Source organism: Protopterus annectens, chromosome 3.part0 (assembly GCF_019279795.1).
Source record: "Protopterus annectens isolate FY-2018-M chromosome 3.part0, PAN1.0, whole genome shotgun sequence".
Taxonomy (NCBI): domain Eukaryota; kingdom Metazoa; phylum Chordata; order Ceratodontiformes; family Protopteridae; genus Protopterus; species Protopterus annectens.
The window spans coordinates 786,678,913-786,692,087 of NC_056731.1; the positions used below are offsets into that span (position 1 = coordinate 786,678,913).

Below are 13,175 nucleotides of genomic sequence, written 5' to 3' on the forward strand. Positions count from 1 at the left end.
TAAAGAAGAGCAGGTGACGCCATTACCTCAGTTTTTCTTGCCTTAACCAACCAAAGAAGTCCAATTTTAATAATTATTAGTAGTCCTGGGGCCAGAGACCCCATAGAAATATGTCTCTTTCTAAGGACAGCAGATATCGGGGGGGGGGGGGAGCATGACTGCAGCAGTGAGAACACCTGAACATCTACATTTATGGTAAGTGTCTTTGTTTCTCACTGCTGCAGTCCTCACCATTGGGAAGATTCCCAAAGCTAAGAAGAAGGGTAGAAGGTTGATAGAAACTTAAGATTGGGAGGGCATGCCCTGCATAATTGCAGAGGCAAACCCAGCCCTAGCTTTTGAGAATAGATTCAGATGGTAATGCTTGATGAAGGTGTGGACTGGACTGATGTCTATGTGGCAGCTTCCAGGATGCCCTTTGGTGGGTATCCCCTCTAAGGAATGCTGTGGACGTAGAGGTTGCTCTAGTGGAATGGGTTCTGGTGGTCCTAGGGGTGGTTTTCCATGCAAGGACTAACAAAATTGGATGCAGAGTGCTATCCATTTCGAAATGGTCTGTTTGGATACTAGTTCCCCTGTGCCCCTGTTTTAAAGCTGGCCAAGAGCTGGTCAGTTTTCCTAAATGTCTGTACGATCCAGATAAAATCTGAGTTGCCTGTGCACATCCAAAAAATGTAGTATCCTTTCCCCCAGTGTTCTGAGGGTTAGGGAAGAAGGTGTGCAGGTAGATGGCCTGGTTGAGGGAAACATTCAAAACCACCTTTGGCATGAATGAGGAGTTGGTTCTCTGCATGGAAGATGATAAATGGCTCAATAGCCATTAAAGCATGAAGCTCTGACACTCTCCTGGCTGAAGTGATAGCCAGGAGAAAGGCAGTCTTCCAAGAGAGGTACTTTAATTCTGAGGATACTGCAGGCTTGAAGGGGGGCAGAGTAAGCTTTTCTAAAACATAGTTCAGATTCCAGGCTGGGATGGGCTGTCGTCTCAGAGGCCTGATATTAGAGGGTCCTCTAAGGAATTGTTTGATAAGAGGGTGGGAGAACAATGGCTGTTCCATATCTAAGGAGTTCCCCCTACAAGATTGAGCTAATTACTTTCAACCCTGGACCCTCCCACCCTGCATATAAGTAAAAGGGGATTTTCTTCCGATTAATTCCTGAGGGCATCTGAATCCCAGTTGCTAACCTGGCACACTGCAAACAACCTCTAAGGAGTTCCCCCTACAAGACTGAGCTAACTACTTTCAACCCTGGGCCCTCCCATCCTGCATACAAGTAAAAGGGGATTTTCTTCAGATTAATTCCTGAGGGCATCTGAATCTCAGTTGCTAACCTGGCACACTGCAAACCTCTAAGGAGTTCCCCCTACAAGATTGAGTTAATTACTTTCAACCCTGGGCCCTCCCACCCTGCATATAAGCAAAAGGGGATTTTCTTCCGATTAATTCCTGAGGACATCTGAATCCCAGTTGCTAACCTGGCACACTGCAAACAACCTCTAAGGAGTTCCCCCTACAAGACTGAGCTAATTACTTTCAACCCTGGGCCCTCCCACCCTGCATATAAGTAAAAGGGGATTTTCTTCCGATTAATTCCTGAGGGCATCTGAATCCCAGTTGCTAACCTGGCACACTACAAACAACCTCTAAGGAGTTCCCCCTACAAGACTGAGCTAATTACTTTCAAGCCTGGGCCCTCCCATCCTGCATATAAGTAAAGGGGGATTTTCTTCCGATTAATTCCTGAGGGCATCTGAATCCCAGTTGCTAACCTGGCACACTGCAAACAACCTCTAAGGAGTTCCCCCTACAAAACTGAGCTAATTACTTTCAACCCTGGGCCCTCCCACTCTGCATACAAGTAAAAGGGGATTTTCTTCCGATTAATTCCTGAGGGCATCTGAATCCCAGTTGCTAACCTGGCAAACTGCAAGCAACCTCTAATGAGTTCCCCCTACAAGGCTGAGCTAATTACTCTCAACCCTGGGCCCTCCCACCCTGCATATAAGTAAAAGGGGATTTTCTACAGTTTAATTCCTGAGGGCTTCTGAATCCCAGTTGCTAACCTGGCACACTGCAAACAACCTCTAAGGAGTTCCCCCTACAAGACTGAGCTAATTACTTTCAACCCTGGGCCCTCCCACCCTGCATATAAGTAAAAGGGGATTTTCTTCCGATTAATTCCCAAGGGCATCTGAATCCCAGTTGCTAACCTGGCACACTGCAACCAACCTCTAAGGAGTTCCCCCTACAAGACTGAGTTAATGTATGTGTCTAAAGCAAAAAAATAGTTACTGTAACCTAGCTGTGTTATTTTTTTTTATTTTTTATTTTTTTTTAAGTCTGACCTCCTTGTGTGCACTCCAGCAGCCTTCCGCAGACCGGTTTACCCCACCCCCTTCTAATTTATCCCCAACCCAAAACTTACTACACCCTTCAACGTATTTGGTAATTCCCCTGCTAATTATTACTTTTCTCCACTAGGTGGCAGTGTCTGCCTATACAACCCCTAGCCTCTTAGCGCTCTCTCTACTGGTTTCTGGCATCACTCTAACAGCTAGCAGAACTTCATCTTCACTAAATTATTTGTTCCTACTGGTTTCTAGTATCTCACTAAGAGCTAGCTGACAGTAAATTATACACATTCTTTTCTCTACAATACCCTCCTGAAATGTCAACCTACTCTACCTTGCCTGGTACCTGCAGTTAAAATCGTTCTACTATAGCTAGCAAACTACACTTAGCTGACACTTTTTCTGCTGCACTCACCTCTTTAGCTCTTCCCGCTCCATTCGCCCTGCGGGCTCACTCTGCTTCCCTACCCTGCCCCCAATTCCCATACACCCCCAGTGCTCTCAGCTTTATTCTGCCACTACCACACCCCCACAGCTCAATTAGCAAATACCTTTGCTCTGCTCATTATCTCTCCCACATAAATTCCTCCCTCATACACTTCTACACTCTCCCACATAAATCCCTCCCTCATACACTCCTACACTCTCTTTTAAAGTCAATATTTCTCACTCGCCATAATCCTTACCTCCCCATCTCTTCTCTAACATGTTCTCTTTAAGTCACCACTACTCCCATGCCCCCTACCTCATTCTTCTCTTCTTAATTCCCTTGCACCAAGCTACCTCATATTCCTCCCAGACATACTTCCAACAAAAACTACTTCCACAGATACTCTCCCCTACCCTCATTCTGCATTTCATGTCCACTCTATCTCACCTTCCCTCATTCAAACAAATCCTCTGCTCCTATTCCATCCTAAAATCTTCTCCTCTAAAGCCAAGATACTGTCTCCTACTCTAATTTATAACCTTCCCAAACTTACACCATACAAACCTAAATGCCAAAAGGATGTCTCCCTCTTCCTACTAATGCTAGCAGGTGACATCCACCCTACTTCTGGCCCAATTACATGTAACAACTCCAGTAATCCCACAACCCTTTCCACCCCACATAATACCCTAAGAATCTTTACAACTAATGCTCACAGTCTTAGTAATAAATCTCACCTATTTCACTCCTGGCTAAGCCATAACCAATCTGATATCCTAGCTATATCTGAAACATGGCTCAAACCTTCCATCTCTGATTCAGAAATCCTGCCCCAAGGTTTTCACATTCTCAGAAATGACAGAATTAATAAAAAAGGTGGCGGCTCTGCCCTAGTATATTCCAATCTTCTCAACATAATACCGCTCCAAATTCCAATCCCACAATTCCACAACACTGAACTAACCGCTGGACTACTAAAATTAAACAGGCACAACAATATCTGCTTCATTGGCCTCTACATCTCCCCTGGAAATAATATATCAATACTAGAAGAAATTCTCCTATGGGCTTCCACAAAAATCAACTATGAAACTTGCATCTTAGGAGATGTAAATATTGATTGGAACAAACTCAACTGCCCCTCCTCCTCCTTATCCATCAATCTCTATAATTTCACTCAGACTATCCTCACTATCACCCGACCTAACAAATATAATCCCCCAGGATCCACCTTAGACTGGATTCTTGTCTCTAACTCTAACAGAATAACCAACTCTGGCACTATTCCTGATACCATTAGTGACCATCTCCCTGTCTTTATCCATCGCTCTACTACCTCTTCCTCTCACCAGCATCAATTTATCCAAACTCGCAACCTTAGCAACTTCAACCCCATTACCTTCTCTAATTTATTCAAACAAATGAGCTGGCACATGTTAAACTCCCTACCCCTTGATAAAGCTATAGACCATTTCAACTCTGTCTTCCTTGATACTTCCGTAGCTCCCCCAAGAAATAAAAGGATCAAATATAATTCAGCTCCTTGGCTTACCAAAAAGACCAAACAAATTATGCACCAAAGGGACAAACTATGGAAACTTCACCAAAAAAATAACCTGCCCAACACATTACTTCAATACAAACAGCTCCGCAACCTTGCTAAACAGCTAATCAAGAAAGACAAACAAATCTACTACACTAAGCTCCAGTCTAACAACCGTAATAATCCTAAACAATTCTGGAAGTCTTTAAACTCACTTCTCCATCCAGGCTCAAAATCCAATCCCTGCCCTAACCCTAGCAAAACTGACCTCGAACTAGGCTCCGAATTTAATCTTTCTTCATCGAAACCATTTCTGCCCTCACTAAATCCTTTCCTAGCAATAACCCAGCCAATCCTCTCCCTCCTCAGCCAATCTCACCAAACAACCATCATCCTCTATTTGAGCTTATACCTGTCTCTACAACTCTCAAAAAAACTCCTATCCAAACTCAAACCATGCTCTAATGCACCCAACATCCGCTCATCCTATCTAAAACTTGCCGCAGATGGGATTGCTCTCCCAATCAGTATCATTATAAACAGATCAATAAAAGAATCCTACGTCCCCAAACTCTGGCTTTTAGCCTTCATCCTCCCTCTCCACAAGGGAGGAAAAAAATACTTGTATCTCAAACTTCCACCCTATTGCCTTACTCTCATCTCTAAAACCCTTGAAAAGTGCATCCACCTCCAACTTATACCATTCCTCACCCAAAATAACCTCCTCACACCCACCCAGCATGGCTTCCACCTTGGCCACAGCACCAACACAGCCCTAATCTCTTTCTTAGATACCGTTAATAAAGCCAGAGACTCAGGACAGCTAGTATCTAATGTTCTACTCGATCTGTCCAAGGCTTTTGACATTATCTCCCACAACCATCTTTGCCATCTCTCTAACCTTCACATCTCACCAAAAACTCTTTCCTGGTTCTCCAGCTACCTATCAGAAAGATCTAAGGCTGTCAAATGGAAAAACACCATCTCTTCCTTCTTACCCACCCCCACTGGTGTCCCACAAGGATCCATCCTTGGTCCTATGCTATTTAACATCTTCATCAACAACTTCCACACTGCTATTCCCGACACCAAAATCATTCAATATGCAAATGACTCTACCATAATCTGCTCTGCCCCATACCTCCCTGAACTGCTGTCTAAAACGCAAACTGGCTTTTCCAAAACTGAAAACTGGATGCACCAAAACCAACTCTTTCTTAATGCTAGCAAATCTAAAATTCTTCTATTCTCACCCTCTAAGAACTACTCCTTCAACAAAAGTGACTTCAAAATCCTCAGCCAAACAAACACACCTATAGAAGTCATCCATTCCGCTAAACTTCTCTGCATAATTGTTGATGAACAACTAAAGTTCGATATACATGTAAAATAAAACATAAAAAATACCCACCATAAGCTAGGTATGTTGTATAGGAACAACCACTTTCTCTCTAACGCAACAAGGCACACTCTGGCCTCTACTTTTCTCCTTGCTTCCTTACTATATGGTGCACCTCTCCTAACCAACCTGTCTTCCTCTACCACCTCTAAACTAGAAAGCTGCTACAATAAAATTGCTAAAACTGCCCCCGAAGCCAAAAACTCCACTGATCACTGCCTCCCCCTACAATCCCTGAACTGGCTAGAACTACCAAATCACTTAGATTACCTACAACTCTCCATAGCACACTTACTCATATTTTATCCTACTAAATGCCCAGCTGTAACTAATATCCTTCCATCTTATATTTCCAACACAGCCCTTAGATATGAACATCAGAACTTAATTTCTATCCACAAACCTAAACATCCGGCCGGCCAGCTGCTCCTCTCCTATGCCCTTGGCAACAAATGGAACTCCCTCCCTTCCCCACTAAGAACCAACCCAAACACTGAAAATTTCAAGGCCCTACTTTTCAAACACTTGTCTACTAAACGGAAATGCCTCTGCCTCCTTCCTACTTAATCTGGGACCACTTCTAGTATAAAAGTCTCCTCATTCTGATACATTTACCCTATCCTCCTCCTATAGACATATTCCTACAACTATATCTATCTCTCCCTGCAATCTCCTTCAGCTTTATCCCTCTACTTAACTACTTCTACTACTTCTACCCCTAGAGCTACAGTTGCTCACAAACACTGGTAAATACTACCTAATCTTTCTACTCCTACAGCTATACTTGCTCAACAAAACTTGTGAATACTAAACAAGCCTTCTACTCCCATAACTATACCTGCTCAACAAAACATGTAAATATTGAGCACTAATTTCTATCTCTAATCCTTTCACTCAAAGCGCTACCACTATTTCTCCTTCCTTCAACCTTAACTATCTTTTAGGAATCTCTAAGAAATACTGCTATACTATGCAAATGTAATAACCATAACTTAATGTAAAAAAGAAAACAAAATTTTATTCAATTTCAGTATGAATTGTACTCTCATACTGTCCTGTATTCCTTGAAATCGTATTTCTGCAAACTGTTTAATGCTTTCTAAATTCTTGATTGTGTTGAAATCCTGTATGTAATATTTTTTATGCATTTTCGGAGCTTTTCTCCCCGGGCCTCCACTGAAAATGGGCCATGTTGACCCAGTGGACTTCCCCGGTAATCAAACTGGAATAAATAAAATAAATAAATAAAGTGTGCCGAGATGGCAGAGGCATGGATCTTTATGGAGGAGATGGAGAGACCCTTATTAAGAAGCTCAGACAAATAATCTAGAATAAGAGGAATGGAGGGCAGATGAATGACTGCCCTCTTGGACTGGCTCCAGGAGCAGAATCTTTTCCATTTTTCAGCGTAAGATTTTCTGGTGCTGGGCCTACTGGTTTCTGTGATGATGTCAAAGACTTGCTTGTTTAGCATAGACTCCTTGTTGGATATGGTAGAATAAGCCATGCTGAGAGCTTGAGTGTCTGAAGGTCTGGGTGCAGCACTGTCCCCCCTCCCCCTGGGATAGCAAGTGAGGTATCTGCCAGGGGAGCTGGAGAGAGAGGCTGCGGAGCAGTGGGTACCAATGCTGTCTAGGCTAATCTGGGGCAATGAGTACTGCTTTTGGTTTTTCCTCCATTATCTTGACTAATAATTTTGGAATGAGAGAAAGAGGTGGGAATGCATACACAAAGAGGGTATTTCAAGGGAAAGTCAGGGCATCGACCTTTCAGGCCAGGTGATGGTACTCCATGGTGCAGAATTTCTGTACTTGGTGATTTAAATGAGAGACAAAGAGGTCCACCTGGGGAGTCCCCCATGTGTGGGTAATTTGCAGAAAAATGTCTCTGTGGATTTGCCATTCGTGTGGGTCCAGCAGGTTACTGCTTAAGTGGTCTGCTAGGGTGTTGTTGATGCCCGGTAGGTATTGGGCTATAAGATGTAGTCCCATGGATGAGGCTGCTAGCCACATGTTCATGGCTAGTCTGCACAGGGGGTGAGATTGAGTCCCTCCCTGTTTGTTGATATACCACATGACTGTGGTGTTGTCTGTTTTTATGAGAAGAACCCCTGGTTTGAAGGATGCCAGAGAATTTTGCACTGCTATCATTTCCTTTTGGTTGATGTGCAAGGGTAGTATTTGAGCGTCCCAGAGATCTTGGACGCATTTGCCTTCTAGGTGGGTTGCCCAGGCTATGTCTGAAGCATCTGTAGTTATGGTCTGGTCTGATGGACGGAGGGTGAATGGAAGTCCCTTGTTCAGAGCACAGGCCTGGGCTCACCAGAGGAACTCTGATCTCATGCAAGGGATCATAGGCAGGGAGGTGCCCAGAAGTTGAGAGTGTTGACATCATAGGTTCTTTAGGTACCACTGAATTTTCCTCATGTACAGTCTGGCCAGAGGTACCAGGAGGATACATGAGGCCATGTACCCTAGAGCTTGCAGGAATTTCCTGGTACAAAGTTGGGTTTGGGAGGCCAGAGTAGTGAAGTATTTTGGTGGGAAACTTTGCTTTTCTGGGAACAGAAAGGCCGTTTGCTGTTGTGTGTCCAGTAAGGCTCCCAGAAATATGATTTTCCTGGTAGGTGTCTGTTTTGATTTCCTTTCACTGATCGTGAACCCCAGAGAGGTGAGTAGGGTTTTTACAAATGAGAGGTGCTGCAGGAGCAGTTCCTTGCAGTCTTCCTGGATAAGACAGTCGTCCAGGTAAGGGTAAATCTGTACATAGTTTTGCCTGCAAAAGGCAATGGCAGGAACTAGGCATTTGGTGAATACCCTGGGAGCAGTAGATAAGCCAAATGGCAAAGCAGAGAATTGAAAGTGTAATGATACTGCTCTGAAGTGCAAGAATTTTCTGCATGATTCCCTTACTGGGATGTGCAGGTAAGCATCCTTTAGGTCTAAGGTTACCATCCAAGCTTTGTTTGGCAGCACTGGTAGAAGCTCTTGGAAGGTAAGCATTTTGAATTTTGGAATTACCAGGAAGTACTGAGAAGGGATAGGTCCAGGATGGGATGCCAAGTTCCCTCTTTCCTGGAAACAAGGAATAGTCTGGAATAGAATCATTTTGCAACTTCTTCAGGAGGCACAGGTTCTACTGTCCCTAGAACTATTAGGGTTTGCACTTGTTTTAGTGCTTCTGCCCACTGGTTTGGAGGTAGGTCTGGGTACCCTCTTGGAGGTGGTAGTTCTCGGAAATTGAATTTTTACCCCTGAGCAATGATTTTTAAGACCCATTGATCTTTTGTTATAAAGTTCCAATTTTCTCTGCAAAGAGATAGCCTTCCTACAAGCTGATGGTGTGGTGGAGGCAGGCAGAGATGGGAAGGTAGTCATTGAGAGTTTTTAGCATACAGGGTTCATAGATTAGTACTAAGCTAGCTGCCCTTGCGAGCCATTTTAAGCTTAGCCAATTATCCCTTGTGAGACTCAAACCCTGCACCTTGTGTTTGTAAGCCAAACACCTTAACCATTAGGCCACCCTTCCAACCCTAGGGTAATGTTAAAGGGGGGGGGCACTGTTTAGTTCTTTGCTGGCCCTGAGTTTGAGCCCTGGTGGATCTGTCCCTACGGGTTTTGCCTTGTGCCTGCCTGTTTGGTGCAGGAAAGGACCAGTGTTTAGAAGGAAAATTTCTGCTGAACCTAAGAGGGTGTGCTTGAAGCAAATCTTTAACAGTCTGCATCAATTTTGCTTTGTCTTCCATCTTTTTAAGTACCTCTTCATTTTTCTGTCCGAACAAGCGGTCCTTCTCAATAAATGAATCCATGATTTTAGCTTTGACATAAGGGAGAGGTTGTTCTTTCAACCATGCATGTCTTCTGATACAGATCCTGTCACTACTGCCCTGCTAGAAGCTTCTAGGGCGTCAAATCCACAGTGCAAGGAGTGCTTTGCCAACTGAGATGAAGAGTGCAGCAATTCTGCTATCTCTTTATTACTGGCAAGATCTGGTAAAGCAAAAATTTTCTGTTTCAAAAGTTCCAAAGTGTGCTGTTGATATTCTAACATATAGAACTGACAGTTGAGACCCCTTATAGTTAAAGTTACAGAGGTATATACTTCTTTATTCCATCTGTCTAGGGCCCTGGATTCTTTGTCTGAAGGAGTAGGATTCTTTGCAGAGGTAGCCTTAACTCCCTTAGGTCCCTGAGTAATCACCTCTGGATCTGCTATAGGATTCCTGTATAGGAATTTATATGAGTCAGGTACTCTGTAGTACCAGTCAGGTTTTCTGGGGGCAGGTGGAAGGGTGTCAGAGGTAAGGCAGGATTCTTAGTAAACATAATCTACCACCTCCAAGATGGATGGGATGGCCAGAGGCCTATGCTGGGATAGGTCCAGAAACTCTCTTAGTCTTTTCTTGGATTGAGGGAAATCTGTTGATTCCCATTGGAAGTGTTCCTTGAGGGTGTGGAGGGTTTCCCTCAAAGGAAAAGACCTCTGGAGGTGATGCAGAAGAAATAGATTCTTCTGCATCTGAGTCTTCATAGGCAGTAAGAGGATTTTCCTCTTCAAAAACAGAGGAGTCAGATCCCTCTGAGTCTAAATCCAATTGGAAGTCTGGAGAAGGTTCCCTTCTACTTTTGGCTGGAGTGGCCTGATTACCCCGGATGCAAGTGATGAGATCCTCTGCCATTTTAAGCATTCTACCTTGAGGAGGGGGAGGAGTAGTGGAATGGAGACTTTTTGCTGTTTTCTTTGGAGTGGGTCTAAGTCTGGCCTGAAGGGAATCCCTCGGTGCTGTCTGTGTGTTAGTCGGAAGAGAGGGTGAAGGCCTTGAAGTGAAATCTGAAGTGCGAGCGGTATCCTTGGAAGCTGGTGCCTGCTTAGCGGCTCCGGACCCAACCGAGGGCGAGACAGCTGAAGGTTTGTTAGACGATGCAGACATCTGCGGCATACAGGACTCTGCATGGGTCTCAGTAGAGGCCTGCAAAATAACAGAGTCAGGCATCAGGGTTTGTGAAAGCGCCTCAATGAATTCCGAAGAACTGACTACCCGTTTAACGGTGGTGTCGTTGGATGGCTTGGCCTTATGCAGTCTGTCTCTATTCTTCGCTTTATGTTTTTTCGGAAGATCTGCGGTTTGCTGACCGAAGGATGCCATATCGGTAATCGGAGACAGAAGACGAAAATAACTGGCTACAAACAGAGCTCTACGACGAATAGTTCTAGCGTTAAAGAGGGCACAGAATCAACAGCGGAGTACGTCGTGATCTGTGCCTAAGCAAGTGATGGAGTAAGAATGGAAGTCTCGGTGTGGGATTTGCTTTCCACAGGCGAGACAGTTATTGACTTTTTCAGACATTGGTTAGCGCAAGAAAAAGAAGGATCCCCAACAGGGTATTCAGCGTTAGACGTTTTCAGCTGAAGTTCGAAATCTGGACCTGCAATGGTGTGAATTGCTTCTGCTGCGGGCTCAATGCAATAAAGACTGAGGTAATAGCGTTGCCTGCTCTCCTTTATAGCTCGGACAACCTGATGTCACCCCAGCAAGTGACAGCAGTCAACACACAAAACCTTGACTCAGGTATTCGGACCTACTGAGGGCTACCACAGCATGGATAACTCAATGGTGAAGACTGCAGCAGTGAGAAACGAAGAACATCCAGGCTAACGAGTGGAACCACAACAGATGCTACAGCTTAAACTTGAATTTGATGAAGAACTTTAAGTTTTAATAAAGTTCTTCATCAAATTTGAGTTTTGGCCATAACATTGTCTGTGGTTCCACTCTTTACCCTGTGTTTTTGTATTGCTTCAGCCTTGTTTTGGAACATCTAAAACAAAACTTTCAGCAAGGCAAAAAAAAAAAAATGATCCTACTACAGAATGGAAAAAGCCTTCTTTTTCTTTTGCAGTAGGTCATGACTACCCCCATGCACTCCCAATAAATCAATAAAACAGCATGCTCCTTTAACAAGAGAAAAAAGTTTGAAGACCTGGCATTCACAAGGATTAGCACAGTGTTTTTTTTTTAAGGTACTACCCATAAAAATTCAACTCAACTCACAAAAGATAGTTGGAAACTAGAAGCGCAGTACTCATAACATATACACACACAATGCTTCATCAGACTTCTCTTAGACGAATAAGTAAAATTAGAGGAGTCAATTTTCAAACAAATAAGAAACAATTAAGCAATATGAAAGATTAGAAAAAATGTGTCTAATTTTATTACATCACAACAAATCCATTAAAATGGACAGTCATAACTTCACATGGTACAAAGAACTTGGTTTGATCATTAACAAAGTGGAGTTTCTCACTCTGAGTGCAACAAGAATCAGTAGCTACTCCATCAGAAAACAATTACTGTACAACATTACAAATGTAACAGAAAACAATACAAAACGCTTATCAACTGGTCTTTTGAGAGGCTGCTCAGCTGTGGACAACAGCTGGAAGCACACTTCCCAAGAATCCTTTATTGACAAAATTCTTTTTTTATTTGACTCAACATTAGCAGAAGAAAACTCAGTATAACATTCTTCAACAGTTAAGATCTTATCCTCATTATAATTTATATTATTGGTGGGCAACAAACTTTCAGGTACTAACATTCATAACTGCTCTATAATGTTTCAACTTCTATCATCCTAATTTTAACAATTCTATCAATAATAATCACACAAACATCTACAAAAAGAAGAAAAAAACTTGAACAAATTGATGTTGTGGCCCTTTCAAAGTATGTTAAAGAGGAAGAGGGGGGAATATATAGGGTCTACTTTGTTTCCTTGAATTTAATTTCACCCCGACCACATCGCTGAAAACACAAATTACTGAAAACGCATTTCACTGAATCTCAATTCACTGAACTGCAGTTAGTATATGGCATTGTGTAGAGTACTGTAAGGTAAGTAAAAGGTTTAGGGGGAGTGTGGTGGGTGTAACCCCTCACCTTGTTTGTTTTATATTCTATTTTACCAAAAACTTCAAAACAATAAATTTTAAACAATAGACATGAAGAGTTACACCACCAATGATTAACTCTCTCCAGGAGACAATATGTACTCTAATTGGGGGGGGGGGGACACACCCCACACCCCCAATGTGGTGTGATGTGCTCCCCACACCAACCTTAACTATATATACTAACTCCAGGATCGCACTACAGTGGGGAAAAGGGCATATACCTTTTACTTGCCTTACAGTACTCTACACAATGCCATATATACTAATTGAGATTCAGTGAAACGAGTTTTCAGCAAAGTGGTTTGGGTGAAATGAAATTCAATGAAATGAGATTCAACGAAACAAAGTAGAACCGTATATATTTATATATATATATATATATATATATATATATATATGTGTGTGTGTGTGTGTGTGTGTGCGCACACGCATGTGTACACATACACGTACACATACAAGGTCATAGCAAATTTCAATGCTTTATTAGAAATGA

At 42.9% G+C, this 13,175-nt stretch overlaps 1 protein-coding gene across 7 annotated transcripts in view; it reads right to left on the minus strand.

The window, feature by feature from the left end:
* BRD9 (bromodomain containing 9) overlaps positions 1-13,175 on the minus strand; it is a 748,767-nt gene that overhangs the window by 55,689 nt on the left and 679,903 nt on the right. The gene's annotated exons all lie outside the window — the stretch shown is intronic.